Source organism: Hyla sarda, chromosome 1 (genome assembly GCF_029499605.1).
Source record: "Hyla sarda isolate aHylSar1 chromosome 1, aHylSar1.hap1, whole genome shotgun sequence".
NCBI lineage: Eukaryota > Metazoa > Chordata > Amphibia > Anura > Hylidae > Hyla > Hyla sarda.
In genome coordinates, this window is record NC_079189.1 from 257077163 (window position 1) to 257103138 (window position 25976).

General features: G+C 50.6%; 18 pseudogenes; all 18 read left to right on the plus strand.

The window, feature by feature from the left end:
- The first annotated feature begins 246 nt into the window (after positions 1 to 246).
- Positions 247 to 366, plus strand: LOC130319616 (5S ribosomal RNA; annotated as a pseudogene).
- Positions 367 to 1244: 878 nt separating this feature from the next.
- On the plus strand, positions 1245 to 1364 carry LOC130353019 (5S ribosomal RNA; annotated as a pseudogene).
- An 83-nt stretch (positions 1365 to 1447) lies between these two features.
- LOC130352977 (5S ribosomal RNA) lies at positions 1448 to 1567 on the plus strand (annotated as a pseudogene).
- A 486-nt stretch (positions 1568 to 2053) lies between these two features.
- Positions 2054 to 2173, plus strand: LOC130313370 (5S ribosomal RNA; annotated as a pseudogene).
- Positions 2174 to 4641: 2468 nt separating this feature from the next.
- On the plus strand, positions 4642 to 4761 carry LOC130349566 (5S ribosomal RNA; annotated as a pseudogene).
- Positions 4762 to 5241: 480 nt separating this feature from the next.
- Positions 5242 to 5361, plus strand: LOC130317930 (5S ribosomal RNA; annotated as a pseudogene).
- Positions 5362 to 5645: 284 nt separating this feature from the next.
- Positions 5646 to 5765, plus strand: LOC130348394 (5S ribosomal RNA; annotated as a pseudogene).
- Positions 5766 to 6442: 677 nt separating this feature from the next.
- Positions 6443 to 6562, plus strand: LOC130352774 (5S ribosomal RNA; annotated as a pseudogene).
- A 1073-nt stretch (positions 6563 to 7635) lies between these two features.
- On the plus strand, positions 7636 to 7755 carry LOC130353113 (5S ribosomal RNA; annotated as a pseudogene).
- An 891-nt stretch (positions 7756 to 8646) lies between these two features.
- Positions 8647 to 8766, plus strand: LOC130353147 (5S ribosomal RNA; annotated as a pseudogene).
- A 277-nt stretch (positions 8767 to 9043) lies between these two features.
- Positions 9044 to 9163, plus strand: LOC130324199 (5S ribosomal RNA; annotated as a pseudogene).
- Positions 9164 to 10244: 1081 nt separating this feature from the next.
- LOC130321374 (5S ribosomal RNA) lies at positions 10245 to 10364 on the plus strand (annotated as a pseudogene).
- Positions 10365 to 14045: 3681 nt separating this feature from the next.
- LOC130317952 (5S ribosomal RNA) lies at positions 14046 to 14165 on the plus strand (annotated as a pseudogene).
- Positions 14166 to 15246: 1081 nt separating this feature from the next.
- On the plus strand, positions 15247 to 15366 carry LOC130352775 (5S ribosomal RNA; annotated as a pseudogene).
- A 3059-nt stretch (positions 15367 to 18425) lies between these two features.
- On the plus strand, positions 18426 to 18545 carry LOC130318514 (5S ribosomal RNA; annotated as a pseudogene).
- A 480-nt stretch (positions 18546 to 19025) lies between these two features.
- Positions 19026 to 19145, plus strand: LOC130329141 (5S ribosomal RNA; annotated as a pseudogene).
- A 2852-nt stretch (positions 19146 to 21997) lies between these two features.
- Positions 21998 to 22117, plus strand: LOC130335949 (5S ribosomal RNA; annotated as a pseudogene).
- Positions 22118 to 24150: 2033 nt separating this feature from the next.
- LOC130351988 (5S ribosomal RNA) lies at positions 24151 to 24270 on the plus strand (annotated as a pseudogene).
- Positions 24271 to 25976: the final 1706 nt, after the last annotated feature.

Genomic DNA, 25976 nt, shown 5'->3' on the forward strand with positions numbered 1-25976 from the left:
CCGAAAAGGATTTATTGATGCTTAAATCCACAGTATACAGGGTGTGAAGATGTCTACGGCCATCCTAAGCTGAATGCGCCTGTTCTTGTCAGATCGCAGACTGCTACCCAGCTTCGGGCCTGGTAAGTACCAGCATGGGAGACTGGCTGGGAATCCTGGGTGCAGTTGACATTTTGCTCTGTTTCTGCTCCGATTCCGAAAATTATTTATTGATGCTTAAATCCACAGTATACAAAGTGTGAAGCTGTCAACGGCCATCCTAAGCTGAACGCGCCTGCTCTCGTCAGATCGCAGACTGCTACCCAGCTTAGGGCCCGGTAAGTACCAGCATGGGAGACTGGCTGGGAATCCCAGGTGTTGTTGACATTTTGCTCTGTAGCCGTCTTCCGCTCTGATTACGAAAAGGATTTATTGATGCTTAAATCCACAATATACAGGGTGTGAAGCCGTCTACGGCTATCCTAAGCTGAAAGTGCCTGTTCTTGTCAGATCGCAGACTGCTGCCCGGCAAGTACGGGCATGGGAGACTGGCTGGCAATCCAAGGTGCTATTGAAATTTTGCTCTGTTGCCGCCTTCCTCTCCGATTCCGAAAAGGATTTATTGATGCTTAAATGCACAGTATAAAAAGCATGAAGCTGTCAATGGCCATCCTAAGCTGAACGCGCCTGCTCTCGTCAGATCGCAGACTGCTACCCAGCTTAGGGCCCGGTAAGTACTGGCATGGGAGACTGGCTGGGAATCCCGGATGCCGTTGCCATTTTGCTCTATTGCTGCCTTCCGCTCCGATTCCGAAAAGATATTATTGATGCTTAAATCCACAGTATAAAGGGCAAGAAGCTGTCAAAGGCCATCCTAAGCTGAACGCACTTGCTCTCGTCAGATCGCAGACTGCTACCCAGCTTAGGGCCCGGTAAGTATCAGCATGGGAGACTGGCTGGGAATCCCAGGTGCCGTTGACATTTTGCTCTATTGCTGCCTTTCGCTCCGATTCCGAAAATAATTTATTGATGCTTAAATCCACAGTATACAAGGTGTGAAGCTGTCGACGGCCATCCTAAGCTTAACGTGCCTGCTCTCGTCAGATCGCAGACTGGTACAGATCTTAGGGCCCGGTAAGTACCGGCATGGGACACTGGCTGGGAATCGCGGCTGCCGTTGACATTTTGCTCTGTTGCCGCCTTCCGTTCCGATTCCAAAAAGGATTTATTGATGCTTAAATGCACAGTATAAAGGGCGAGAAGCTGTCAACGGCCATCCTAAGCTGAACACGCCTGCTCTCGTCAGATCGCAGACTGCTACCCAGCTTAGGGCCCGGTAAGTACCAGCATGGGAGACTGGCTGGGAATCCCGGGTGCCGTTGGCCTTTTTAATCTGTTGCCGCCTTCCGCTCCGATTCGGAAAAGGATTTATTGATGCTTAAATCCACAGTATAAAGGGCGTGAAGCTGTCAACGGCCATCCTAATCTGAACACGCCTGCTCTCGTCAGATCGCAGACTGCTACCCAGCTTAGGGCCCGGTAAGTACCAGCATGGGAGACTGGCTGGGAATCCCAGGTGTCGTTGACATTTTGCTCTGTTGCCGCCTTACGCTCCGATTCCGAAAAGGATTTATTGATGCTTAAATCCACAGTATACAGGGTGTGAAGATGTCTACGGCCATCCTAAGCTGAACGCGCCTGCTCTCGTCAGATCGCAGACTGCTACCCAGCTTAGGGCCCAGTAAGTACCGGCATGGGAGATTGGCTGGGAATCCCGGGTGCAGTTGACATTTTGCTCTGTTGCCGCCTTCCCTTCCGATTCCGAAAAGGATTTATTGATGCTTAAATGCACAGTGTAAAAAGCATGAAGCTGTCAACGTCCATCCTAAGCTGAACGTGCCTGCTCTCGTCAGATCGCAGACTGCTACCCAGCTTAGGGCCTGGTAAGTACCAGCATGGGAGACTGGCTGGGAATCCCGGGTGCAGTTGACATTTTAATCTGTTGCCGCCTTCCGCTCCGATTCGGAAAAGGATTTATTGATGCTTAAATGCACAGTATAAAGGGCGTGAAGCTGTCAACGGCCATCCTAAGCTGAACGCGCCTGCTCTCGTCAGATCGCAGACTGCTACCCAGCTTAGGGCCCGGTAAGTACCAGCATGGGAGACTGGCTGGGAATCCCAGGTGTCGTTGACATTTTGCTCTGTTGCCGCCTTACGCTCCGATTCCGAAAAGGATTTATTGATGCTTAAATCCACAGTATACAGGGTGTGAAGATGTCTACGGCCATCCTAAGCTGAATGCGACTGTTCTCGTCAGATCGCAGACTGCTACCCAGCTTCGGGCCTGGTAAGTACCAGCATGGGAGACTGGCTGGGAATCCCGGGTGCAGTTGACATTTTGCTCTGTTTCTGCTCCGATTCCGAAAATTATTTATTGATGCTTAAATCCACAGTATACAAAGTGTGAAGCTGTCAACGGCCATCCTAAGCTGAACGCGCCTGCTCTCGCCAGATCGCAGACTGCTACCCAGCTTAGGGCCTGGTAAGTACCAGCATGGGAGACTGGCTGGGAATCTCAGGTGTTGTTGACATGTAGCTCTGTAGACATTTTGCTTTGATTCCGAAAAGGATTTATTGATGCTTAAATCCACAATATACAGGGTGTGAAGCCGTCTACGGCTATCCTAAGCTGAATGTGCCTGTTCTTGTCAGATCGCAGACTGCTGCCCGGCAAGTACGGGCATGGTAGACTGGCTGGCAATCCAAGGTGCTATTGACATTTTGCTCTGTTGCCGCCTTCCTCTCCGATTCCGAAAAGGATTTATTGATGCTTAAATGCACAGTATAAAAAGCAAGAAGCTTTCAATGGCCATCCTAAGCTGAACGCGCCTGCTCTCGTCAGATCGCAGACTGCTTCCCAGCTTCGGGCCTGGTAAGTACCAGCATGGGAGACTGGCTGGCAATCCAAGGTGCTATTGACATTTTGATCTGTTGCCGCCTTCCTCTCTGATTAAAAAAGAATATTTATTGATGCTTAAATCCACAGTATACAAGGTATGAAGATGTCAACGGCCATCCTAAGCTGAACGCGCCTTCTCTCGTCAGATCGCAGACTGCTACCCAGCTTAGGGCCCGGTAAGTACTGGCATGGGAGACTGGCTGGGAATCCCGGGTGCCGTTGATATTTTGCTCTATTGCTGCCTTCCGCTCCGATTCCGAAAATAATTTATTGATGCTTAAATCCACAGTATACAAGGTGTGAAGCTGTCGACGGCCATCCTAAGCTTAACGGGCCTGCTCTCGTCAGATCGCAGACTGGTACAGATCTTAGGGCCCGGTAAGTACCGGCATGGGACACTGGCTGGGAATCCCGGCTGCCGGCGACATTTTGCTCTGTTGCCGCCTTCCGTTCCAATTCCGAAAAGGATTTATTGATGCCTAAATGCACAGTATAAAGGGCGAGAAGCTGTCAACGGCCATCCTAAGCTGAACGCGCCTGTTCTCGTCAGATCGCAGACTGCTACCCTGCTTCGGGCCTGGTAAGTACCAGCAAGGGAGACTGGCTGGGAATCCCGGGTGCAGTTGACATTTTGCTCTGTTTCTGCTCAGATTCCGAAAATTATTTATTGATGCTTAAATCCACAGTATACAAAGTGTGAAGCTGTCAACGGCCATCCTAAGCTAAACGCGCCTGCTCTCGTCAGATCGCAGACTGCTACCCAGCTTAGGTCCTGGTAAGTACCAGCATGGGAGACTGGCTGGGAATCCCGGGTGCAGTTGACATTGTAATCTAATGCCGCCTTCCGCTCCGATTCGGAAAAGGATTTATTGATGCTTAAATTCACAATATACAGGGTGTGAAGCTGTCAACGGCCATCCTAAGCCTGAACATGCCTGCTCTCCTCAGATCGCAGACTGCTGCCCGGCAGTTACCGGCATGGGAGACTGGCTGGCAATCCAAGGTGCCATTGACATTTTGCTCTGTTGCCGCCTTCCTTTCCGATTAAAAAAAAAATGTATTGATGCTTAAATCCACAATATACAAGGCATGAAGATGTCAACAGCCATCCTAAGCTGAACGCGCCTGCTCTCGTCAGATCGCAGACTGCTACCCAGCTTAGGGCCCGGTAAGTACCGGCATGGGAGACTGGCTGGGAATCCCGGGTGCAGTTGACATTTTGCTCTGTTGCCGCCTTCCGTTCCGATTCCGAAAAGGATTTATTGATGCTTAAATGCACAGTATAAAAAGCATGAAGCTGTCAATGGCCATCCTAAGCTGAACGCGCCTGCTCTCGTCAGATCGAAGACTGCTACCCAGCTTAGGGCCCGGTAAGTACTGGCATGGGAGACTGGCTGGGAATCCCGGTTGACATTTAGCTCTATTGCTGCCTTCCGCTCCGATTCCGAAAATAATTTATTGATGCTTAAATCCACAGTATACAAGGTGTGAAGCTGTCGACGGCCATCCTAAGCTTAACGCGCCTGCTCTCGTCAGATCGCAGACTGGTACAGATCTTAGGGCCCAGTAAGTACTGGCACGGGACACTGGCTGGGAATCCCGGCTGCCGTTGACATTTTGCTCTGTTGCCGCCTTCCGTTCCGGTTCCGATTCCGAAAAGGATTTATTGATGCTTAAATGCACAGTATACAAAGTGTGAAGCTGTCAACGGCCATCCTAAGCTGAACGCGCCTGCTCTCGTCAGATCGCAGACTGCTACCCAGCTTAGGGCCTGGTAAGTACCAGCATGGGAGACTGGCTGGGAATCCCGGGTGCAGTTGACATTTTAATCTGTTGCCGCCTTCCGCTCCGATTCGGAAAAGGATTTATTGATGCTTAAATGGACAGTATAAAGGGCGTGAAGCTGTTAACGGCCATCCTAAGCTGAACGCGCCTGCTCTCGTCAGATCGCAGACTGCTACCCAGCTTAGGGCCCGGTAAGTACCAGCATGGGAAACTGGCTGGAAATCTCAGGTGTTGTTGACATGTTGCTCTGTTGCTCTGTAGACATTTTGCTCCGATTCCGAAAAGGATTTATTGATGCTTAAATCCACAATATACAGGGTGTGAAGCCGTCTACGGCTATCCTAAGCTGAATGCGCCTGTTCTTGTCAGATCGCAGACTGCTGCCCGGCAAGTACGGGCATGGGAGACTGGCTGGCAATCCAAGGTGCTATTGACATTTTGATCTGTTGCCGCCTTCCTCTCCGATTAAAAAAAATATTTATTGATGCTTAAATCCACAGTATACAAGGCATTAAGATGTCAACGGCCATCCTAAGCTGAACGCGCCTGCTCTCGTCAGATCGCAGACTGCTACCCAGCTTAGGGCCCGGTAAGTACTGGCATGGGAGACTGGCTGGGAATCCCGGGTGCCGTTGATATTTTGCTCTATTGCTGCCTTCCGCTCCGATTCCGAAAAGAATTTATTGATGCTTAAATCCACAGTATACAAGGTGTGAAGCTGTCGACGGCCATCCTAAGCTTAACGCGCCTGCTCTCGTCAGATCGCAGACTGGTACAGATCTTAGGGCCCGGTAAGTACCGGCATGGGACACTGGCTGGGAATCCCGGCTGCCATTGACATTTTGCTCTGTTGCCGCCTCCCATTCCAATTCCGAAAAGGATTTATTGATGCCTAAATGCACAGTATAAAGGGCGAGAAGCTGTCAACGGCCATCCTAAGCTGAACGCGCCTGCTCTCGACAGATCGCAGACTGCTACCCAGCTTAGGGCCTGGTAAGTACCAGCATGGGAGACTGGCTGGGAATCCCAGGTGTCGTTGACATTTTGCTCTGTTGCCGCCTTCCGCTCCGATTCCGAAAAGGATTTATTGATGCTTAAATCCACAGTATACAGGGTGTGAAGACGTCTACGGCCATCCTAAGCTGAATGCGCCTGTTCTCGTCAGATCGCAGACTGCTACCCAGCTTAGGGCCTGGTGAGTACCAGCATGGGAGACTGGCTGGGAATCCCGGGTGCAGTTGACATTTTAATCTGTTGCCGCCTTCCGCTCCGATTCGGAAAAGGATTTATTGATGCTTAAATCCACAATATACAGGGTGTGAAGCTGTCAACGGCCATCCTAAGCCTGAACGTGCCTGCTCTCCTCAGATCGCAGACTGCTGCCCGGCAGTTACCGGCATGGGAGACTGGCTGGCAATCCAAGGTGCCATTGACATTTTGCTCTGTTGCCGCCTTCCTCTCCGATTAATAAAAATATGTATGGATGCTTAAATCCACAATATACAAGGCGTGAAGCTGTCAACGTCCATCCTAAGCTGAACGTGCCTGCTCTCGTCAGATCGCAGACTGCTACCCAGCTTAGGGCGTGGTAAGTACCAGCATGGGAGACTGGCTGGGAATCCCGGGTGCAGTTGACATTTTAATCTGTTGCCGCCTTCCGCTCCGATTCGGAAAAGAATTTATTGATGCTTAAATGCACAGTATAAAGGGCATGAAGCTGTCAACGGCCATCCTAAGCTGAACGCGCCTGCTCTCGTCAGATCGCAGACTGCTACCCAGCTTAGGGCCCGGTAAGTACCAGCATGGGAGACTGGCTGGGAATCCCAGGTGTCATTGACACTTTGCTCTGTTGCCGCCTTACGCTCCGATTCCGAAAAGGATTTATTGATGCTTAAATCCACAGTATACAGGGTGTGAAGATGTCTACGGCCATCCTAAGCTGAATGCGACTGTTCTCGTCAGATCGCAGACTGCTACCCAGCTTCGGGCCTGGTAAGTACCAGCATGGGAGACTGGCTGTGAATCCCGGGTGCAGTTGACATTTTGCTCTGTTTCTGCTCCGATTCCGAAAATTATTTATTGATGCTTAAATCCACAGTATACAAAGTGTGAAGCTGTCAACGGCCATCCTAAGCTGAACACGCCTGCTTTCGTCTGATCGCAGACTGCTACCCAGCTTAGAGCCTTGTAAGTACCAGCATGGGAGACTGGCTGGGAATCCCGGGTGCAGTTGACATTTTAATCTGTTGCCGCCTTCCCCTCCGATTCGGAAAAGGATTTATTGATGCTTAAATCCACAATATACAGGGTGTGAAGCTGTCAACAGCCATCCTAAGCCTGAACGTGCCTGCTCTCCTCAGATCGCAGACTGCTGCCCGGCAGTTACCGGCATGGGAGACTGGCTGGCAATCCAAGGTGCCATTGACATTTTGCTCTGTTGCCGCCTTCCTCTCCGATTAAAAAAATATTTATTGATGCTTAAATCCACAATATACAAGGCGTGAAGATGTCAACGGCCATCCTAAGCTGAACGCGCCTGCTCTCGTCAGATCGCAGACTTCTACCCAGCTTAGGGCCCAGTAAGTACCGGCATGGGAGACTGGCTGGGAATCCCGGGTGCAGTTGATATTTTGCTCTGTTGCCGCCTTCCGCTCCGATTCCGAAAATAATTTATTGATGCTTAAATCCACAGTATACAAGGTGTGAAGCTGTCGACGGCCATCCTAAGCTTAACGTGCCTGCTCTCGTCAGATCGCAGACTGGTACAGATCTTAGGGCCCGGTAAGTACCGGCATGGGACACTGGCTGGGAATCCCGGCTGCCGTTGACATTTTGCTCTGTTGCCGCCTTCCGTTCCGATTCCAAAAAGGATTTATTGATGCTTAAATGCACAGTATAAAGGGCGAGAAGCTGTCAATGGCCATCCTAAGCTGAACACGCCTGCTCTCATCAGATCGCAGACTGCTACCCAGCTTAGGGCCCGGTAAGTACCAGCATGGGAGACTGGCTGGGAATCCCGGGTGCCGTTGGCCTTTTTAATCTGTTGCCGCCTTCCGCTCCGATTCGGAAAAGGATTTATTGATGCTTAAATCCACAGTATAAAGGGCGTGAAGCTGTCAACGGCCATCCTAAGCTGAACGTGCCTGCTCTCGTCAGATCGCAGACTGCTACCCTGCTTAGGGCCCGGTAAGTACCAGCATGGGAGACTGGCTGGGAATCTCAGGTGTCGTTGACATTTTGCTCTGTTGCCGCCTTACGCTCCGATTCCGAAAAGGATTTATTGATGCTTAAATCCACAGTATACAGGGTGTGAAGATGTCTACGGCCATCCTAAGCTGAACGCGCCTGCTCTCGTCAGATCGCAGACTGCTACCCAGCTTAGGGCCCAGTAAGTACCGGCATGGGAGATTGGCTGGGAATTCCGGGTGCAGTTCACATTTTGCTCTGTTGCCGCCTTCCCTTCCGATTCCGAAAAGGATTTATTGATGCTTAAATGCACAGTATAAAAAACATGAAGCTGTCAATGGCCATCCTAAGCTGAACGCGCCTGCTCTTGTCAGATCGCAGACGGCTACCCAGCTTAGGGCCCGGTAAGTACTGGCATGGGAGACTGGCTGGGAATCCCGAGTGCCGTTGACATTTTGCTCTATTGCTGCCTTCCGCTCCGATTCCGAAAATAATTTATTGATGCTTAAATCCACAGTATACAAGGTGTAAAGCTGTCGACGGCCATCCTAAGCTTAACGCGCCTGCTCTCGTCAGATCGCAGACTGGTACAGATCTTAGGGCCCGGTAAGTACCGGCATGGGACACTGGCTGGGAATCCCGGCTGCCGTTGACATTTTGCTCTGTTGCCGCCTTCCGTTCCGATTCCGAAAAGGATTTATTGATGCTTAAATGCACAGTATAAAGGGCGAAAAGCTGTCAACGGCCATCCTAAGCTGAACGCGCCTGCTCTCGTCAGATCGCAGACTGCTATCCAGCTTAGGGCCCGGTAAGTACCAGCATGGGAGACTGGCTGGGAATCCCAGGTGTCGTTGACATTTTGCTCTGTTGCCGCCTTCCGCTCTGATTCCGAAAAGGATTTATTGATGCTTAAATCCACAGTATACAGGGTGTGAAGATGTCTACGGCCATTCTAAGCTGAATGCGCCTGTTCTTGTCAGATCGCAGACTGCTACCCAGCTTCGGGCCTGGTAAGTACCAGCATGGGAGACTGGCTGGGAATCCTGGGTGCAGTTGACATTTTGCTCTGTTTCTGCTCCGATTCCGAAAATTATTTATTGATGCTTAAATCCACAGTATACAAAGTGTGAAGCTGTCAACGGCCATCCTAAGCTGAACGCGCCTGCTCTCGTCAGATCGCAGACTGCTACCCAGCTTAGGGCCCGGTAAGTACCAGCGTGGGAGACTGGCTGGGAATCCCAGGTGTTGTTGACATTTTGCTCTGTAGCCGCCTTCCGCTCTGATTACGAAAAGGATTTATTGATGCTTAAATCCACAATATACAGGGTGTGAAGCCGTCTACGGCTATCCTAAGCTGAAAGTGCCTGTTCTTGTCAGATCGCAGACTGCTGCCCGGCAAGTACGGGCATGGGAGACTGGCTGGCAATCCAAGGTGCTATTGAAATTTTGCTCTGTTGCCGCCTTCCTCTCTGATTCCGAAAAGGATTTATTGATGCTTAAATGCACAGTATAAAAAGCATGAAGCTGTCAATGGCCATCCTAAGCTGAACGCGCCTGCTCTCGTCAGATCGCAGACTGCTACCCAGCTTAGGGCCCGGTAAGTACTGGCATGGGAGACTGGCTGGGAATCCCGGATGCCGTTGCCATTTTGCTCTATTGCTGCCTTCCGCTCCGATTCCGAAAAGATATTATTGATGCTTAAATCCACAGTATAAAGGGCGAGAAGCTGTCAAAGGCCATCCTAAGCTGAACGCACTTGCTCTCGTCAGATCGCAGACTGCTACCCAGCTTAGGGCCCGGTAAGTATCAGCATGGGAGACTGGCTGGGAATCCCAGGTGCCGTTGACATTTTGCACTATTGCTGCCTTCCGCTCCGATTCCGAAAAGAATTTATTGATGCTTAAATCCACAGTATACAAGGTGTGAAGCTGTCGACGGCCATCCTAAGCTTAACGTGCCTGCTCTCGTCAGATCGCAGACTGGTACAGATCTTAGGGCCCGGTAAGTACCGGCATGGGACACTGGCTCGGAATCCCGGCTGCCGTTGACATTTTGCTCTGTTGCAGCCTTCCGTTCCGATTCCAAAAAGGATTTATTGATGCTTAAATGCACAGTATAAAGGGCGAGAAGCTGTCAACGGCCATCCTAAGCTGAACACGCCTGCTCTCGTCAGATCGCAGACTGCTACCCAGCTTAGGGCCCGGTAAGTACCAGCATGGGAGACTGGCTGGGAATCCCGGATGCCGTTGAGCTTTTTAATCTGTTGCCGCCTTCCGCTCCGATTCGGAAAAGGATTTATTGATGCTTAAATCCACAGTATAAAGGGCGTGAAGCTGTCAACGGCCATCCTAAGCTGAACACGCCTGCTCTCGTCAGATCGCAGACTGCTACCCAGCTTAGGGCCCGGTAAGTACCAGCATGGGAGACTGGCTGGGAATCCCAGGTGTCGTTGACATTTTGCTCTGTTGCCGCCTTACGCTCCGATTCCGAAAAGGATTTATTGATGCTTAAATCCACAGTATACAGGGTGTGAAGATGTCTACGGCCATCCTAAGCTGAACGCGCCTGCTCTCGTCAGATCGCAGACTGCTACCCAGCTTAGGGCCCAGTAAGTACCGGCATGGGAGATTGGCTGGGAATCCCGGGTGCAGTTGACATTTTGCTCTGTTGCCGCCTTCCCTTCCGATTCCGAAAAGGATTTATTGATGCTTAAATGCACAGTGTAAAAAGCATGAAGCTGTCAATGGCCATCCTAAGCTGAACGCGCCTGCTCTTGTCAGATCGCAGACGCCTACCCAGCTTAGGGCCCGGTAAGTACCGGCATGGGAGACTGGCTGGCAATCCAAGGTGCCATTGACATTTTGCTCTCTTGCCGCCTTCCTCTCCGATTAATAAAAATATTTATTGATGCTTAAATCCACAATATACAAGGCGTGAAGCTGTCAACGGCCATCCTAAGCTAAACGCTCCTGCTCTCGTCAGATCGCAGACTGCTACCCAGCTTAGGGCCTGGTAAGTACCAGCATGGGAGACTGGCTGGGAATCCCGGGTGCAGTTGACATTTTAATCTGTTGCCGCCTTACGCTACGATTCCGAAAAGGATTTATTGATGCTTAAATCCACAGTATACAGGGTGTGAAGATGTCTACGGCCATCCTAAGCTGAATGCGACTGTTCTCGTCAGATCGCAGACTGCTACCCAGCTTCGGGCCTGGTAAGTACCAGCATGGGAGACTGGCTGGGAATCCCGGGTGCAGTTGACATTTTGCTCTGTTTCTGCTCCGATTCCGAAAATTATTTATTGATGCTTAAATCCACAGTATACAAAGTGTGAAGCTGTCAACGGCCATCCTAAGCTGAACGCGCCTGCTCTCGCCAGATCGCAGACTGCTACCCAGCTTAGGGCCTGGTAAGTACCAGCATGGGAGACTGGCTGGGAATCTCAGGTGTTGTTGACATGTAGCTCTGTATACATTTTGCTTTGATTCCGAAAAGGATTTATTGATGCTTAAATCCACAATATACAGGGTGTGAAGCCGTCTACGGCTATCCTAAGCTGAACGTGCCTGTTCTTGTCAGATCGCAGACTGCTGCCCGGCAAGTACGGGCATGGTAGACTGGCTGGCAATCCAAGGTGCTATTGACATTTTGCTCTGTTGCCGCCTTCCTCTCCGATTCCGAAAAGGATTTATTGATGCTTAAATGCACAGTATAAAAAGCAAGAAGCTTTCAATGGCCATCCTAAGCTGAACGCGCCTGCTCTCGTCAGATCGCAGACTGCTTCCCAGCTTCGGGCCTGGTAAGTACCAGCATGGGAGACTGGCTGGCAATCCAAGGTGCTATTGACATTTTGATCTGTTGCCGCCTTCCTCTCTGATTAAAAAAAATATTTATTGATGCTTAAATCCACAGTATACAAGGTATGAAGATGACAACGGCCATCCTAAGCTGAACGTGCCTTCTCTCGTCAGATCGCAGACTGCTACCCAACTTAGGGCCCGGTAAGTACTGGCATGGGAGACTGGCTGGGAATCCCGGGTGCCGTTGATATTTTGCTCTATTGCTGCCTTCCGCTCCGATTCCGAAAATAATTTATTGATGCTTAAATCCACAGTATACAAGGTGTGAAGCTGTCGACGGCCATCCTAAGCTTAACGCGCCTGCTCTCGTCAGATCGCAGACTGGTACAGATCTTAGGGCCCGGTAAGTACCGGCATGGGACACTGGCTGGGAATCCCGGCTGCCGGCGACATTTTGCTCTGTTGCCGCCTTCCGTTCCAATTCCGAAAAGGATTTATTGATGCCTAAATGCACAGTATAAAGGGCGAGAAGCTGTCAACGGCCATCCTAAGCTGAACGCGCCTGTTCTCGTCAGATCGCAGACTGCTACCCTGCTTCGGGCCTGGTAAGTACCAGCAAGGGAGACTGGCTGGGAATCCCGGGTGCAGTTGACATTTTGCTCTGTTTCTGCTCTGATTCCGAAAATTATTTATTGATGCTGAAATCCACAGTATACAAAGTGTGAAGTTGTCAACGGCCATCCTAAGCTAAACGCGCCTGCTCTCGTCAGATCGCAGACTGCTACCCAGCTTAGGTCCTGGTAAGTACCAGCATGGGAGACTGGCTGGGAATCCCGGGTGCAGTTGACATTGTAATCTAATGCCGCCTTCCGCTCCGATTCGGAAAAGGATTTATTGATGCTTAAATTCACAATATACAGGGTGTGAAGCTGTCAACGGCCATCCTAAGCCTGAACATGCCTGCTCTCCTCAGATCGCAGACTGCTGCCCGGCAGTTACCGGCATGGGAGACTGGCTGGCAATCCAAGGTGCCATTGACATTTTGCTCTGTTGCCGCCTTCCTTTCCGATTAAAAAAAAAATGTATTGATGCTTAAATCCACAATATACAAGGCATGAAGATGTCAACAGCCATCCTAAGCTGAACGCGCCTGCTCTCGTCAGATCGCAGACTGCTACCCAGCTTAGGGCCCGGTAAGTACCGGCATGGGAGACTGGCTGGGAATCCCGGGTGCAGTTGACATTTTGCTCTGTTGCCGCCTTCCGTTCCGATTCCGAAAAGGATTTATTGATGCTTAAATGCACAGTATAAAAAGCATGAAGCTGTCAATGGCCATCCTAAGCTGAACGCGCCTGCTCTCGTCAGATCGAAGACTGCTACCCAGCTTAGGGCCCGGTAAGTACTGGCATGGGAGACTGGCTGGGAATCCCGGTTGACATTTAGCTCTATTGCTGCCTTCCGCTCCGATTCCGAAAATAATTTATTGATGCTTAAATCCACAGTATACAAGGTGTGAAGCTGTCGACGGCCATCCTAAGCTTAACGCGCCTGCTCTCGTCAGATCGCAGACTGGTACAGATCTTAGGGCCCAGTAAGTACTGGCATGGGACACTGGCTGGGAATCCCGGCTGCCGTTGACATTTTGCTCTGTTGCCGCCTTCCGTTCCGGTTCCGATTCCGAAAAGGATTTATTGATGCTTAAATGCACAGTATACAAAGTGTGAAGCTGTCAACGGCCATCCTAAGCTGAACGTGCCTGCTCTCGTCAGATCGCAGACTGCTACCCAGCTTAGGGCCTGGTAAGTACCAGCATGGGAGACTGGCTGGGAATCCCGGGTGCAGTTGACATTTTAATCTGTTGCCGCCTTCTGCTCCGATTCGGAAAAGGATTTATTGATGCTTAAATGGACAGTATAAAGGGCGTGAAGCTGTTAACGGCCATCCTAAGCTGAACGCGCCTGCTCTCGTCAGATCGCAGACTGCTACCCAGCTTAGGGCCCGGTAAGTACCAGCATGGGAAACTGGCTGGGAATCTCAGGTGTTGTTGACATGTTGCTCTGTTGCTCTGTTGCTCTGTAGACATTTTGCTCCGATTCCGAAAAGGATTTATTGATGCTTAAATCCACAATATACGGGGTGTGAAGCCGTCTACGGCTATCCTAAGCTGAATGCGCCTGTTCTTGTCAGATCGCAGACTGCTGCCCGGCAAGTACGGGCATGGGAGACTGGCTGGCAATCCAAGGTGCTATTGACATTTTGATCTGTTGCCGCCTTCCTCTCCGATTAAAAAAAATATTTATTGATGCTTAAATCCACAGTATACAAAGCATTAAGATGTCAACGGCCATCCTAAGCTGAACGCGCCTGCTCTCGTCAGATCGCAGACTGCTACCCAGCTTAGGGCCCGGTAAGTACTGGCATGGGAGACTGGCTGGGAATCCCGGGTGCCGTTGATATTTTGCTCTATTGCTGCCTTCCGCTCCGATTCCGAAAAGAATTTATTGATGCTTAAATCCACAGTATACAAGGTGTGAAGCTGTCGACGGCCATCCTAAGCTTAACGCGCCTGCTCTCGTCAGATCGCAGACTGGTACAGATCTTAGGGCCCGGTAAGTACCGGCATGGGACACTGGCTGGGAATCCCGGCTGCCATTGACATTTTGCTCTGTTGCCGCCTCCCATTCCAATTCCGAAAAGGATTTATTGATGCCTAAATGCACAGTATAAAGGGCGAGAAGCTGTCAACGGCCATCCTAAGCTGAACGCGCCTGCTCTCGACAGATCGCATACTGCTACCCAGCTTAGGGCCTGGTAAGTACCAGCATGGGAGACTGGCTGGGAGTCCCAGGTGTCGTTGACATTTTGCTCTGTTGCCGCCTTCCGCTCCGATTCCGAAAAGGATTTATTGATGCTTAAATCCACAGTATACAGGGTGTGAAGACGTCTACGGCCATCCTAAGCTGAATGCGCCTGTTCTCGTCAGATCGCAGACTGCTACCCAGCTTAGGGCCTGGTGAGTACCAGCATGGGAGACTGGCTGGGAATCCCGGGTGCAGTTGACATTTTAATCTGTTGCCGCCTTCCGCTCCGATTCGGAAAAGGATTTATTGATGCTTAAATCCACAATATACAGGGTGTGAAGCTGTCAACGGCCATCCTAAGCCTGAACGTGCCTGCTCTCCTCAGATCGCAGACTGCTGCCCGGCAGTTACCGGCATGGGAGACTGGCTGGCAATCCAAGGTGCCATTGACATTTTGCTCTGTTGCCGCCTTCCTCTCCGATTAATAAAAATATGTATGGATGCTTAAATCCACAATATACAAGGCGTGAAGCTGTCAACGTCCATCCTAAGCTGAACGTGCCTGCTCTCGTCAGATCGCAGACTGCTACCCAGCTTAGGGCGTGGTAAGTACCAGCATGGGAGACTGGCTGGGAATCCCGGGTGCAGTTGACATTTTAATCTGTTGCCGCCTTCCGCTCCGATTCGGAAAAGGATTTATTGATGCTTAAATGCACAGTATAAAGGGCATGAAGCTGTCAACGGCCATCCTAAGCTGAACGCGCCTGCTCTCGTCAGATCGCAGACTGCTACCCAGCTTAGGGCCCGGTAAGTACCAGCATGGGAGACTGGCTGGGAATCCCAGGTGTCATTGACACTTTGCTCTGTTGCCGCCTTACGCTCCGATTCCGAAAAGGATTTATTGATGCTTAAATCCACAGTATACAAAGTGTGAAGCTGTCAACGGCCATCCTAAGCTGAACGCGCCTGCTTTCGTCTGATCGCAGACTGCTACCCAGCTTAGAGCCTTGTAAGTACCAGCATGGGAGACTGGCTGGGAATCCCGGGTGCAGTTGACATTTTAATCTGTTGCCGCCTTCCCCTCCGATTCGGAAAAGGATTTATTGATGCTTAAATCCACAATATACAGGGTGTGAAGCTGTCAACAGCCATCCTAAGCCTGAACGTGCCTGCTCTCCTCAGATCGCAGACTGCTGCCCGGCAGTTACCGGCATGGGAGACTGGCTGGCAATCCAAGGTGCCATTGACATTTTGCTCTGTTGCCGCCTTCCTCTCCGATTAAAAAAATATTTATTGATGCTTAAATCCACAATATATAAGGCGTGAAGATGTCAACGGCCATCCTAAGCTGAACGCGCCTGCTCTCGTCAGATCGCAGACTTCTACCCAGCTTAGGGCCCAGTAAGTACCGGCATGGGAGACTGGCTGGGAATCCCGGGTGCAGTTGATATTTTGCTCTGTTGCCGCCTTCCCCTCCGATTCCGAAAAGAATTTATTGATGCTTAAATCACAGTATACAAGGTGTGAAGCTGTCGACGGCCATCCTAAGCTTAACGCGCCTGCTCTCGTCAGATCGCATACTGGTACAGATCTTAGGGCCCGGTAAGTACCGGCATGGGACACTGGCTGGGAATCCCGGCTGCCGTTGACATTTTGCTCTGTTGCCGCCTTCCGTTCCGATTCCGAAAAGGTTTTATTGATGCTTAAATGCACAGTATACAAAGTGTGAAGCTGTCAACGGCCATCCTAAGCTGAACGCGCCTGCTCTCGTCAGATCGCAGACTGCTACCCAGCTTAGGGCCCGGGAGACTGGCTGGGAATCTCAGGTGTTGTTGACATTTTGCTCTGTAGCTCTGTAGACATTTTGCTCCGATTCCGAAAAGGATTTATTGATGCTTAAATCCACAATATACAGGGTGTGAAGCCGTCTACGGCTATCCTAAGCTGAATGCGCCTGTTCTTGTCAGATCGCAGACTGCTGCCCGGCAAGTACGGGCATGGGAGACTGGCTCGCAATCCAAGGTGCTATTGACATTTTGATCTGTTGCCGCCTTCCTCTCCGATTAAAAAAAATATTTATTGATGCTTAAATCCACAGTATACAAGGCGTGAAGATGTCAACGGCCATCCTAAGCTGAACGCGCCTGCTCTCGTCAGATCGCAGACTGCTACCCAGCTTAGGGCCCGGTAAGTACTGGCATGTGAGACTGGCTGGTAATCCCGGGTGCCGTTGATATTTTGCTCTATTGCTGCCTTCCGCTCCGATTCCGAAAAGAATTTATTGATGCTTAAATCCACAGTATACAAGGTGTGAAGCTGTCGACGGCCATCCTAAGCTTAACGCGCCTGCTCTCGTCAGATCGCAGACTGGTACAGATCTTAGGGCCCGGTAAGTACCGGCATGGGACACTGGCTGGGAATCCCGGCTGCCGTTGACATTTTGCTCTGTTGCCGCCTTCCGTTCCAATTCCGAAAAGGATTTATTGATGCCTAAATGCACAGTATAAAGGGCGAGAAGCTGTCAACGGCCATCCTAAGCTGAACGCGCCTGTTCTCGTCAGATCGCAGACTGCTACCCAGCTTCGGGCCTGGTAAGTACCAGCAAGGGAGACTGGCTGGGAATCCCGGGTGCAGTTGACATTTTGCTCTGTTTCTGCTCCGATTCCGAAAATTATTTATTGATGCTTAAATCCACAGTATACAAAGTGTGAAGCTGTCAACGGCCATCCTAAGCTGAACGCGCCTGCTCTCGTCAGATCGCAGACTGCTACCCAGCTTAGGTCCTGGTAAGTACCAGCATGGGAGACTGGCTGGGAATCCCGGGTGCAGTTGACTTTTTAATATGTTGCCGCCTTCCGCTCCGATTCGGAAAATGATTTATTGATGCTTAAATCCACAATATACAGGGTGTAAAGCTGTCAACGGCCATCCTAAGCCTGAACGTGCCTGCTTTCCTCAGATCGCAGACTGCTGCCCGGCAGTTACCGGCATGGGAGACTGGCTGGCAATCCAAGGTGCCATTGACATTTTGCTCTGTTGCCGCCTTCCTCTCCGATGAAAAAAATATTTATTGATGCTTAAATCCACAATATACAAGGCGTGAAGATGTCAACGGCCATCCTAAGCTGAACGCGCCTGCTCTCGTCAGATCGCAGACTGATACCCAGCTTAGGGCCCAGTAAGTACCGGCATGGGAGACTGGCTGGGAATCCCGGGTGCAGTTGACATTTTGCTCTGTTGCCGCCTTCCGCTCCGATTCCGAAAAGAATTTATTGATGCTTAAATCCACAGTATACAAGGTGTGAAGCTGTCGACGGCCATCCTAAGCTTAACGCGCCTGCTCTCGTCAGATCGCAGACTGGTACAGATCTTAGGGCCCGGTAAGTACCGGCATGGGACACTGGCTGGGAATCCCGGCTGCCGTTGACATTTTGCTCTGTTGCCGCCTTCCGTTCCGATTCCGAAAAGGATTTATTGATGCTTAAATGCACAGTATACAAAGTGTGAAGCTGTCAACAGCCATCCTAAGCTGAACGCGCCTGCTCTCGTCAGATCGCAGACTGCTACCCAGCTAAGGGCCCAGTAAGTACCGGCATGGGAGACTGGCTGGGAATCCCGGGTGCAGTTGACATTTTGCTCTGTTGCCGCCTTCCGTTCCGATTCCGAAAATAATTTATTGATGCTTAAATCCACAGTATACAAGGTGTGAAGCTGTCGACAGCCATCCTAAGCTTAACGCGCCTGCTCTCGTCAGATAGCAGACTGGTACAGATCTTAGGGCCCGGTAAGTACCGGCATGGGACACTGGCTGGGAATCCCGGCTGCCGTTGACATTTTGCTCTGTTGCCGCCTTCCTTTCCGATTCCGAAAAGGATTTATTGATGCTTAAATGCACAGTATACAAAGTGTGAAGCTGTCAACGGCCATCCTAAGCTGAACGCACCTGCTCTCGTCAGATCGCAGACTGCTACCCAGCTTAGGGCCCGGTAAGTACCAGCATGGGAGACTGGCTGGGAATCTCAGGTGTTGTTGACATTTTGCTCTGTAGCTCTGTAGACATTTTGCTCCGATTCCGAAAAGGATTTATTGATGCTTAAATCCACAATATACAGGGTGTGAAGTCGTCTACGGCTATCCTAAGCTGAATGCGCCTGTTCTTGTCAGATCGCAGACTGCTGCCCGGCAAGTACGGGCATGGGTGACTGGCTGGCAATCCAAGGTGCTATTGACATTTTGATCTGTTGCCGCCTTCCTCTCCGATTAAAAAAAATATTTATTGATGCTTAAATCCACAGTATACAAGGCGTGAAGATGTCAACGGCCATCCTAAGCTGAACGCGCCTGCTCTCGTCAGATCGCAGACTGGTACAGATCTTAGGGCCCGGTAAGTACCGGCATGGGACACTGGCTGGGAATCCCGGGTGCAGTTGACATTTTAATCTGTTGCCGCCTTACGCTCCGATTCGGAAAAGGATTTATTGATGCTTAAATGCACAGTATAAAGGGCGTGAAGCTGTCAACGGCCATCCTAAGCTGAACGCGCCTGCTCTCGTCAGATCGCAGACTGCTACCCAGCTTAAGGCCCGGTAAGTACCAGCATGGGAGACTGGCTGGGAATCCCAGGTGTCGTTGACATTTTGCTCTGTTGCCGCCTTACGCTCCGATTCCGAAAAGGATTTATTGATGCTTAAATCCACAGTATACAGGGTGTGAAGTTGTCTACGGCCATCCTAAGCTGAATGTGCCTGTTCTCGTCAGATCGCAGACTGCTACCCTGCTTCGGGCCTGATAAGTACCAGCATGGGAGACTGGCTGGGAATCCCGGGTGCAGTTGACATTTTGCTCTGTTTCTGCTCCGATTCCGAAAATTATTTATTGATGCTTAAATCCACAGTATACAAAGTGTGAAGCTGTCAACGGCCATCCTAAGCTAAATGCACCTGCTCTCGTCAGATCGCAGACTGCTACCCAGCTTAGGGCCTGGTAAGTACCAGCATGGGAGACTGGCTGGGAATCCCGGGTGCAGTTGACATTTTAGTCTGTTGCCGCCTTCCGCTCAGATTCGGAAAAGGATTTATTGATGCTTAAATGCACAATAAACAGGGTGTGAAGCTGTCAACGGCCATCCTAAGCCTGAACGTGCCTGCTCTCCTCAGATCGCAGACTGCTGCCCGGCATGGGAGACTGGCTGGCAATCCAAGGTGCCATTGACATTTTGCTCTGTTGCCGCCGATTAAAAAAATATTTATTGATGCTTAAATCCACAATATACAAGGCGTGAAGATGTCAACGGCCATCCTAAGCTGAACGCGCCTGCTCTCGTCAGATCGCAGACTGCTACCCAGCTTAGGGCCCAGTAAGTACCGGCATGGGAGACTGGCTGGGAATCCCGGGTGCAGTTGACATTTTGCTCTGTTGCCGCCTTCCGCTCCGATTCCGAAAAGAATTTATTGATGCTTAAATCCACAGTATACAAGGTGTGAAGCTGTCGACGGCCATCCTAAACTTAACGCGCCTGCTCTCGTCAGATCGCAGACTGGTACAGATCTTAGGGCCCGGTATGTACCGGCATGGGACACTGCCTGGGAATCCCGGCTGCCGCTGACATTTTGCTCTGTTGCCGCCTTCCGTTCCGATTCCGAAAAGGATTTATTGATGCTTAAATGCACAGTATACAAAGTGTGAAGCTGTCAACGGCCATCCTAAGCTGAACGCGCCTGCTCTCGTCAGATCGCAGACTGCTACCCAGCTTAGGGTCTGGTAAGTACCAGCATGGGAGACTGGCTGGGAATCCCGGGAGCAGTTGACATTTTAATCTGTTGCCGCCTTCCGCTCCGATTCGGAAAAGGATTTATTGATGCTTAAATGCACAGTATAAAGGGCATGGAGCTGATAATGGCCATCCTAAGCTGAACGCGCCTGCTCTCGTCAGATTGCAGACTGCTACCCAGCTTAGGGCCCGGTAAGTACCAGCATGGGAGACTGGCTGAGAATCTCAGGTGTTGTTGACATTTTGCTCTGTAGCTCTGTAGACATTTTGCTCCGATTCCAAAAAGGATTTATTGATGCTTAAATCCACAATATACAGGGTGTGAAGCCGTCTACGGCTATCCTAAGCTGAATGCGCCTGTTCTTGTCAGATCGCAGACTGCTGCCCAGCAAGTACGGGCATGGGAGACTGGCTGGCAATCCAAGGTGCTATTGACATTTTGATCTGTTGCCGCCTTACTCTCCGATTAAAAAAAATATTTATTGATGCTTAAATCAACAGTATACAAGGCATGAAGATGTCAACGGCCATCCTAAGCTGAACGCGCCTGCTCTTGTCAGATCGCAGACTGCTTCCCAGCTTAGGGCCCGGTAAGCACTGGCATGGGAGACTGGCTGGGAATCCCAGGTGCCATTGACATTTTGCTCTATTGCTGCATTCCGCTCCGATTCCGAAAATAATTTATTGATGCTTAAATCCACAGTATACAAGGTGTGAAGCTGTCGACGGCCATCCTAAGCTTAACGCGCCTGCTCTCGTCAGATCGCAGACTGGTACAGATCTTAGGGCCCGGTAAGTACCGGCATGGGACACTGGCTGGGAATCCCGGCTGCCGTTGACATTTTGCTCTGTTGCCGCCTTCCGTTCCGTTCCGATTCCGAAAAGGTTTTATTGATGCTTAAATGCACAGTATAAAGGGCGAGAAGCTGTCAACGGCCATCCTAAGCTGAACTCGCCTGCTCTCGTCAGATCGCAGACTGCTACACAGCTTAGGGCCCAGTAAGTACCAGCATGGGAGACTGGCTGGGAATCCCAGGTGTCGTTGACATTTTGCTCTGTTGCCGCCTTTCGCTCCGATTCCGAAAAGGATTTATTGATGCTTAAATCCACAGTATACAGGTTGTGAAAATGTCTACGGCCATCCTAAGCTGAATGCGCCTGTTCTTGTCAGATCGCAGACTGCTACCCAGCTTCGGGCCTGGTAAGTACCGGCATGGGAGGCTGGCTGGGAATCCTGGGAGCAGTTGAAATTTTGCTCTGTTTCTGCTCCGATTCCGAAAATTATTTATTGATGCTTAAATCCACAGTATACAAAATGTGAAGCGTACAACGGCCATCCTAAGCTGAACACGCCTGCTCTCGTCAGATCGCAGACTGCTACCCAGCTTAGGGCCCGGTAAGTACCAGCATGGGAGACTGGCTGGGAATCCCAGGTGTTGTTGACATTTTGCTCTGTAACCGCCTTCCGCTTCGATTCCGAAAAGGATTTATTGATGCTTAAATCCACAGTATACAGGGTGTGAAGCCGTCTACGGCTATCCTAAGCTGAATGTGCCTGTTCTTGTCAGATCGCAGACTGCTGCCCGGCAAGTACGGGCATGGGTGACTGGCTGGCAATCCAAGGTGCTATTGACATTTTGCTCTGTTGCCGCCTTACTCTCCGATTCCGAAAAGGATTTATTGATGCTTAAATGCACAGTATAAAAAGCATGAAGCTGTCAATGGCCATCCTAAGCTGAACGCGCCTGCTCTCGTCAGATCGCAGACTGCTACCCAGCTTAGGGCCCGGTAAGTACTGGCATGGGAGACTGGCTGGGAATCCCAGGTGCCGTTGACATTTTGCTCTATTGCTGCCTTCCGCTCCGATTCCGAAAATAATTTATTGATGCTTAAATCCACAGTATACAAGGTGTGAAGCTGTTGACGGCCATCCAAAGCTTATTTATGCCTAAATGCACAGTATAAAGGGCGAGAAGCTGTCAACGGCCATCCTAAGCTGAACGCGCCTGCTCTCGTCAGATCGCCGCATTCCGCTCCGATTCGGAAAAGGATTTATTGATGCTTAAATCCACAAAACACAGGGTGTGAAGCTGTCAACGGCCATCCTAAGCCTGAACGTGCCTGCTCTCCTCAGATCGCAGACTGCTGCCCGGCAGTTACCGGCATGGGAGGCTGGCTGGCAATCCAAGGTGCCATTGACATTTTGCTCTGTTGCCACCTTCCTCTCCGATTAAAAAATTATTTATTGATGCTTAAATCCACAATATACAAGGCGAGAAGATGTCAATGGCCATCCTAAGCTGAACGCGCCTGCTCTCGTCAGATCGCAGACTGCTACCCAGCTTAGGGCCCAGTAAGTACCGGCAAGGGAGACTGGCTGGGAATACCGGGTGCAGTTGACATTTTGCTCTGTTGCCGCCTTCCATTCCGTTTCCGAAAAGGATTTATTGATGCTTAAATGCACAGTATAAAAAGCATGAAGCTGTCAATGGCCATCCTAAGCTGAACGCGCCTGCTCTCGTCAGATCGCAGACTGGTACAGATCTTAGGGCCCGGTAAGTACCGGCATGGGACACTGGCTGGGAATCCCGGCTGCCGTTGACATTTTGCTCTGTTGCCGCCTTCCGTTCCGATTCCGAAAAGGATTTATTGATGCTTAAATGCACAGTATACAAAATGAGAAGCTGTCAACGGCCATCCTAAGCTGAACGTGCCTGCTCTCGTCAGATCGCAGACTGCTACCCAGCTTAGGGCCTGGTAAGTACCAGCATGGGAGACTGGCTGGGAATCCCGGGTGCAGTTGACATTTTAATCTGTTGTCGCCTTCCGCTCCTATTCGGAAAAGGATTTATTGATGCTTAAATGCACAGTATAAAGGGCTTGAAGCTGTTAACGGACATCCTAAGCTGAACGCGCCTGCTCTCGTCAGATCGCAGACTGCTACCCAGCTTAGGGCCCGGTAAGTACCAGCATGGGAGACTGGCTGGGAATCTCAGGTGTTGTTGACATTTTGCTCTGTAGACATTTTGCTCCGAATCCGAAAAGGATTTATTAAATCCACAATATACAGGGTGTGAAGCCGTCTACGGCTATCCTAAGCTGAATGCGCCTGTTCTTGTCAGATCGCAGACTGCTGCCCGGCAAGTCCGGGCATGGGAGACTGGCTGGCATTCCAAGGTGCTATTGACATTTTGATCTGTTGCCGCCTTCCTCTCCGATTAAAAAAAATATTTATTGATGCTTAAATCCACAGTATACAAGGCGTGAAGATGTCAACGGCCATCCTAAGCTGAACGCGCCTTCTCTCGTCAGATCGCAGACTGCTACCCAGCTTAGGGCCCGGTAAGTACTGGCATGGGAGACTGGCTGGGAATCCCGGGTGCCGTTGATATTTTGCTCTATTGCTGCCTTCCGCTCCGATTCCGAAAAGAATTTATTGATGCTTAAATCCACAGTATACAAGGTGTGAAGCTGTCGACGGCCATCCTAAGCTTAACGCGCCTGCTTTCGTCAGATCGCAGACTGGTACAGATCTTAGGGCCCGGTAAGTACCGGCATGGGACACTGGCTGGGAATCCCGGCTGCCGGCGACATTTTGCTCTGCTGCCGCCTTCCGTTCCAAATCCGAAAAGGATTTATTGATGCCTAAATGCACAGTATAAAGGGCGAGAAGCTGTCAACGGCCATCCTAAGCTGAACGCGCCTGTTCTCGTCAGATCGCAGACTGCTACCCTGCTTCGGGCGTGGTAAGTACCAGCAAGGGAGACTGGCTGGGAATCCCGGGTGCAGTTGACATTTTGCTCTGTTTCTGCTCCGATTCCGAAAATTATTTATTGATGCTTAAATCCACAGTATACAAAGTGTGAAGCTGTCAACGGCCATCCTAAGCTGAACGCGCCTGCTCTCGTCAGATCGCAGACTGCTACCCAGCTTAGGTCCTGGTAAGTACCAGCATGGGAGACTGGCTGGGAATCCCAGGTGTCGTTGACATTTTGCTCTGTTGCCGCCTTCCGCTCCGATTCCGAAAAGGATTTATTGATGCTTAAATCCACAGTATACAGAGTGTGAAGACGTCTACGGCCATCCTAAGCTGAATGCGCCTGTTCTCGTCAGATCGCAGACAGCTACCCAGCTTAGAGCCTTGTAAGTACCAGCATGGGAGACTGGCTGGGAATCCCGGGTGCAGTTGACATTTTAATCTGTTGCCGCCTTCCCCTCCGATTCGGAAAAGGATTTATTGATGCTTAAATTCACAATATACAGGGTGTGAAGCTGTCAACAGCCGTCCTAAGCCTGAACGTGCCTGCTCTCCTCAGATCGCAGACTGCTGCCCGGCAGTTACCGGCATGGGAGACTGGCTGGCAATCCAAGGTGCCATTGACATTTTGCTCTGTTGCCGCCTTCCTCTCCGATTAAAAAAATATTTATTGATGCTTAAATCCACAATATACAAGGCGTGAAGATGTCAACGGCCATCCTAAGCTGAACGCGCCTGCTCTCGTCAGATCGCAGACTTCTACCCAGCTTAGGGCCCAGTAAGTACCGGCATGGGAGACTAGCTGGGAATCCCGGGTGCAGTTGACATTTTGCTCTGTTGCCGCCTTCCGCTCCGATTCCGAAAAGGTTTTATTGATGCTTAAATGCACAGTATACAAAGTGTGAAGCTGTCAACGGCCATCCTAAGCTGAACGTGCCTGCTCTCGTCAGATCGCAGACTGCTACCCAGCTTAGGTCCTGGTAAGTACCAGCATGGGAGACTGGCTGGGAATCCCGGGTGCAGTTGACTTTTTAATATGTTGCCGCCTTCCGCTCCGATTCGGAAAATGATTTATTGATGCTTAAATCCACAATATACAGGGTGTAAAGCTGTCAACGGCCATCCTAAGCCTGAACGTGCCTGCTTTCCTCAGATCGCAGACTGCTGCCCGGCAGTTACCGGCATGGGAGACTGGCTGGCAATCCAAGGTGCCATTGACATTTTGCTCTGTTGCCGCCTTCCTCTCCGATGAAAAAAATATTTATTGATGCTTAAATCCACAATATACAAGGCGTGAAGATGTCAACGGCCATCCTAAGCTGAACGTGCCTGCTCTCGTCAGATCGCAGACTGCTACCCAGCTTAGGGCCCAGTAAGTACCGCCATGGGAGACTGGCTGGGAATCCCGGGTGCAGTTGACATTTTGCTCTGTTGCCGCCTTCCGCTCCGATTCCGAAAAGAATTTATTGATGCTTAAATCCACAGTATACAAGGTGTGAAGCTGTCGACGGCCATCCTAAGCTTAACGCGCCTGCTCTCGTCAGATCGCAGACTGGTACAGATCTTAGGGCCCGGTAAGTACCGGCATGGGACACTGGCTGGGAATCCCGGCTGCCGTTGACATTTTGCTCTGTTGCCGCCTTCCGTTCCGATTCCGAAAAGGATTTATTGATGCTTAAATGCACAGTATACAAAGTGTGAAGCTGTCAACAGCCATCCTAAGCTGAACGCGCCTGCTCTCGTCAGATCGCAGACTGCTACCCAGCTAAGGGCCCAGTAAGTACCGGCATGGGAGACTAGCTGGGAATCCCGGGTGCAGTTGACATTTTGCTCTGTTGCCGCCTTCCGTTCCGATTCCGAAAAGAATTTATTGATGCTTAAATCCACAGTATACAAGGTGTGAAGCTGTCGACAGCCATCCTAAGCTTAACGCGCCTGC